The sequence below is a fragment of the Diadema setosum genome, chromosome 17, assembly GCF_964275005.1.
Source record: "Diadema setosum chromosome 17, eeDiaSeto1, whole genome shotgun sequence".
In the NCBI taxonomy this organism is placed as follows: Eukaryota; Metazoa; Echinodermata; class Echinoidea; order Diadematoida; family Diadematidae; genus Diadema; species Diadema setosum.
The window spans coordinates 10,694,855-10,701,000 of record NC_092701.1 but is presented as its reverse complement, the minus strand read 5'-3'; positions in this window follow the sequence as shown (position 1 = coordinate 10,701,000).

Genomic DNA, 6,146 nt, shown 5'->3' with positions numbered 1-6,146 from the left:
TATGTAACTGAGACTGTACAGTGTATACACGCAACCACCATACCAAGTAGATCGTGATCTAGTCCAAGTAGCTTGTCATGTGATAGACCAAGGAGGTCATACCTCTTTGGATAGACACCGTACAGTAGACACGACAGTACCATGCCAACTTTGTGTTCTGTAGTAGACAGGACTTTGTGATTTGTTTGCTATGTCTTCTTTTCTTTTAATCTATCAAAAGTACCTACAGAAAGGCACATTTTACTACCAGTAGGCATACAGGACTGCATGCAGAGATACTAATACACCCGTGATTCGGTAACATGATTATGTAGTCTAGCTGATACTTTGCATCGTTTTTTGCTTTTTTTTTTTTTTTTTTTTTTTTGGGGGGGGGGGGGGTCTTGATAAAAACACGATTACGTATTGTAAGTACGGCAGTCCTTGTAGACCGGGGGCCCAGAAGATTTATTCAGCTGAAAAGGGTCACACTTCTTCATGGTCTCATCATATAGGGATGTGTCCAAGGGTCAATAAAATGCATTGCTGGCAAGTCACATCCTGTACCGTAAGCCTAGGGACCATAAAAAGGGACCCCGAAAAATGGATTTATTCAGCCGAAGGGGGTCACGGACAAAAGTTGGTGGATATTGTTCCTTTCGGTGTACTTATCATGAAAACAGCAATGCCAGCTATTTTATCCTGTCGGGGCCCCAGACAGTAGCCCCAAAGGGCCCCAGAAATATGGTGTTATTCAGCTGGAAAGGGTCACGGCTAATTTCTTTTGCAATGGAAGTAGTTCCCATCAGAGATATCCAAAACACCAATGCCAGCTATTTTATCCTGTACGGGGCCCTAGACAGTAGCCCCAAAGGGCCCCACCCCATAGGCCTACGTACAAACACACACAAACATTGATTTTATTCAGTTGAAAAGAGTCACGGGTAATTTCTTTTGCAATTGAAGTAGTTCCCATCAGAGATATTCAAAACACCAATACCAGCTATTTTATCCTGTACGGGGCCCCAGACAGTAGCCCCAAAGTGCCCCACCCCCCATAGGCCATACGTACAAACACACACAAACATTGATTTCATTCGTGCAGCTGAGAAGAGTCACGGCTAATTTCATTTGCAATGGAAGGAGTACCCATCAGAGATATCAAAAACACCAAAGTCAGCTATGTTATCCAGTACGGGGCCCCGGACAGTAGCCCCAAAGGAGCTCCCCCCCCCCCCCCAACACACACACCCACACTTGTTTCATTCAGCTGAAAAGAGTCACGGCTAATTTCTTTTGCAATGGAAGTAGTACCCATCAGAGATATCCAAAATACCAAAGCCAGTTATTTTATCCTGTATGGGGCCCCGCACAGTATAGGGGGGCATCCCACGAGACCGACACCCACGAGTCATACGGTCCACGAGACCGACATCAATAATAGGTCCGTGAGTCATACAGCCCACGAGTTATACGGCTCAGGAGTCATACAGCCCATGAGTTCGACACTACGCACAAAAGGCTCATGAGACCGACACTAAGCAAACATAGCCCACGAGACCGACACTAAGCAATAAAGGCTCATGAGACCGACACTAAGCAAAGAAAGCCCACGAGACCGACAGTAGGCAAAAAAGGCCCACGAGACCGACACTAAGCTAAAAAGGCTCACGAGACCGACACTAAGCAAAGAAAGCTCACGAGACCGACAGTAGGCAAAGAAGGCCCACGAGACCGACAGGATAAACAGCGCCATCTACATGTCAATCACCTGTACAGGGTGTTCCATGGACGGAAAAATAACATACTGGCGGTTGCAATTTGTAAATTTTAATGAACGACATCAAACATGTATTTCTACATACTTCGGGGGGGGGGGGGGGCAAGTGTGTCAGGGAGCGACATTGTTATCAAGTAGAAGAATAGAATTGTATTCTTCATGCCCCCCCCCCAAAAAAAAAAAATAGAAGAATTAGTATTCTTCATTCCCCCCCCCCAAAAAAAAAGAGACCAAAAAAAAAAAAAAAAAACCCACAAATGAATTAAAAGGAGGCAAGAACGATGTACGGATTAATTTTAGAGCTTCGATAATGTCATCGTGCTATCTTAATAGGCTTTCCCAGTTTTTAGCTAGAAGATGGACAGGATATAATTTTTACCTCTTCTCTTTCCCGATTCACTAGTTACTTATTCTATTTTAGATTTTCTACCCTCCTGCTTGGAAGTTTTGCAGTAAGATCTATTTGTAATTTTCTCTGTAACTGTAATGTAATGCTACTGATTTTATATCGCAGGGATTCACCTTAATATGTGGCTTGTGTTATTCTCCTCCAAACAGTAAATTTGTTCGTGAAATACAATAGCTGTTTTCATGGATGCATCTAATTTTTTCGGATCCCTTACGCTACCTTAATAGACGATTATGTTATTTTTTATTTCTAATTAATACTAATTCAACACCCTCGCAGGTTTACTGTGGAAAGATATGTTACACACTTTTACTGTACTTTGTTCATTTTTTTTCACAAACAAACACCCATGCAAACACAATTAAAGATCCTGATCATTTCGGGGGGGGGGGGGGGGGGGGGGGGGGGGGGCAACTGATGGGGTTACACCCTGCCGGAGATGGCAACTCTTCTTTCCCATCTCTCATATCTTCCTATGCTATTATCAGGACACCCTATACAATTTATTGGTCTATAGGTGGCGCTGTTCATCCTGTCGGTCTCGTGGGCCTTCTTTGCTTAGTGTCGGTCTCGTGAACCTCTTTTGCGTAATGTCGGTCTCTTGAGCCTTGTATGCGTAGCGTCGGTCTCGTGGACCTTTAAAGTGTAGTGTCGGTCTCGTGGGCTTTGTTTGCTTATACTGTCGGTCTCGTGAGCCTTTTGTGCGTAGTGTCGGTCTCGTGAGCCGTATAACTCGTGGGCTTATTTTACTTGATGTCGAACTCGTGGGCTTTATTTACCCAGTGTCGAACTCGTGGGCTGTATAACTGGTGGGCTGTATGACTTGTGAGCTGTATGACTCGTGGGCTGTATGACTTGTGAGCTGTATAACTTGTGGGCTGTATGACTCGTGGGTGTCGGTCTCGTGACGTGCACCCCAGTATAGCCCCAAACACGGGTAATTTCTTTTGCACTGGAAAAAGTACCTATCAGAGATATTCAACACACCAAGGCTAGTTATTTCATCCTGCACAGAGCCCTAGACACTAGCTCCACAGTGTCCCATCCATTATACATGTACTGTGAATCAGCTGAAAATGGTCTTACAAATTCTTTTGTAACGTTAATATCAGGGCCTACTGAACAGAGATATCACAAACACTAAAGCAAGTCATCTTATCCTGTATACGGGGTCCCATAGGTTACAGAAGCAAAACACTCAAGAAATTTGCAAAGGAAGCATACTTCTGTATAGTGCACAACCAAGATGACCATATTACGAAAACCAGTCATTTCATCTTGTACTGGGCCCAGGTTACAGTAGCCATAAAGTGCCCCTCCCCCACATAATTATTATGACATCATTTAGCTGAAAAGAGTCATAGTTGTTTTTCTTTTACAATCGAAGTAGGCCTTAGTTTACATCATAGATACCCAAAACATCAAAGCCAGTTAGGTTTTCCCAGCCAATTTCGCACTTTTGTTGGTTCATTAATTTTGATAGAAGGTTCGAATTCGTAAAATGGGTATTCAAATTGGCTGGTACCCTACGTTCATTCAAATTCGCCTTGACTTGCCGAAAAGTGTATTTCAGTCATTAAATTTCGCGAAAGACAGTCAAATTCCAAACGTGTTCATTCAAATTCAAATCATCCTATTTCTTTGTTTCAGATCTTTTTAACATGTCTTTCTATGTGTGTTTTCGTTTCATCTATAAATTACTGTTATAAAGCAGTAAAAGTGTCATATTTCTTATCTAGTATAGCTGGATTTGGTTGTTCTGTAACCAGACTGGTAACGCTCCTTCTCTTTCATATACATGTCATTATAGGCATATACGTGTACCAGTAATGCAGCTTAACTTCATTTGTTATAGTCATGACAGTACAATTATACAGACGTATATCTCTAGAAGACATAGAACGAATTATATTTAAAAAAAAAAAAAACATTTGAGGATCATAACCTCGACTTCTTGTAACTGGCCGACCGCGGTCGGCCAGTTACAAGAAGTCGCGGTTATGATCCTCAAATGTTGGGCTTCTTACTTCTTTGGATTCAAAAACACTTAAAAATGGTGTCAAAGTCTCTTAGACGAATACGATGAAAATGCTACATGCTCATGACTATAACTACGACGAAAAGAAAATAAGGAAAGAGGCCAAGCATGAACATATCTGTTTAATTGACTGCAGAACATGTTAAATTAGATGGCTAGAAATCAATTTGAATGAACGAGCGCAGCATGTAATCACGTGACTATATCATTATGAATTTATGAATGAACGGATAGTGGAATGGTACTTGTCTTATATATGGATTTGAAAAAGTGTTATTTAGAATAAGGTTAGAGGTAATGTGAATGTTTCAAAATAAATTTGAATGAAGAGATTAATATGACATTGAACTACCATGTTATCTAGGCGAAGTTTTTGCTAAATTTAATTCAACATTAAAGAATTCGATTAAAAGAGGTGCGATATTGGCCCGGATGCAGAGCCCTTGACAGGTATAGCCCCAAGGTATTCCCACCCCATATGAATTAATTGTTTTTAGGTGAAAACAGTCATGTATGCCTATTTTCCTCGGCAGTGGAATTAACAGCTGAGATACGTAAAACACAAACCCATCCAGTTAAGGGGCCCCCAGCCAGTAGCTGGAAAGTGCTCCCGTATTATTATATTCTAAGTGAAAAGAATCATTGCTATAATTTCTTTTGCAATGGAAGTAGTACTCAAGGAGGTATCAAAAACACCGAAACCAGTTATATAGCTGTACGTGGCCCCACGGAGTGTTTCTAAAGAGTGTCCCCACATGTAATTCCACTATCAAGATCTGCATCCCGATCTATTCAATCTGTCAGATCGGGAGAGAGCGGCAAAAGTGTACGGGGACCGGGAGCATCGTAGCAGCAGCGTTTGGGTGATGGGGTTGGATCTGGCAATTTTACAGATCGGGAAGAAATTTTGAACTGGTTCAAAATTTCTTCCTCATCTCCCCATCAAGATTGACCTATTTTGAATCGTAGCTCAAACGGGGAGAGAGCAGTGACAGTGTAAATACCGCGGGATGAGCGTAACAATTCCAGGTTTTTCTGACCGTAGTAACAGCGGCACAAGAACGGGAAATATAGTCTAAACTAGACTACGACGACATGGTCCCGCTGCTACGCCGCTTTCTTGATCAAAGCACGACCTTCCCGCTTTAACGACGCTCTCACTAAGTTCTCTACTCTCGTATAAAATCAAGGCCTGTTCCTACGACGCTTCATTCCTGCTTCGATAACGCTGTTGGCCGCTTTAGCTACGCTGTTCCTACGCTTTCCCAGACTCAATTATGCACGTCTTCCGCTCTCGCCGCTGTAAAATCGAACGTAGCCGATACGCTGAAAAATGTTTGCCACTGAGAACAGCAAAACAGATGATGATGAGGAGGGCGCGTTGTCGTTGTCGCGAAAATGAGGACGAAGGAGCGCATATTTAAGAAGAAGAGATGCACACAATAAAGAGAATAAAGCAAAACACTTTGGAGCTACTGTACTGGACCCTGTGCAGGATAAGATATCTGACTTTGGTATTTTGATATCCGTTGGATACTACTTCCATTGCAAAAGAAATTAGCCGTGACCCTTTTCGGCAGAATGAAACCAATATATATATATATATATATATATATATATATATATATATATATATATATATATATATATATATATATATATATGTGTGTGTGTACTGGCATCAAAAGACTTAACCACAACATGGCGGGCGGTGCAAGAACAGTAAATCTATTAGTAAATATTTACAATGTGTGTGTGTGTGTGTGTGTGTGTGTGTGTGTGTGTGTGTGTGTGTGTAGGGGGCACTTTGGGGCTACTGTCTGGGGCCCCGTACAGGATGAAATAACTTGCTTTAGTGCTTTGAATAATTCTATCTCTGATGAGTACTACTTCCGATTGCAAAAGCAAGTAGCCGTGACCCTTTTCAGCTGAATAAAATC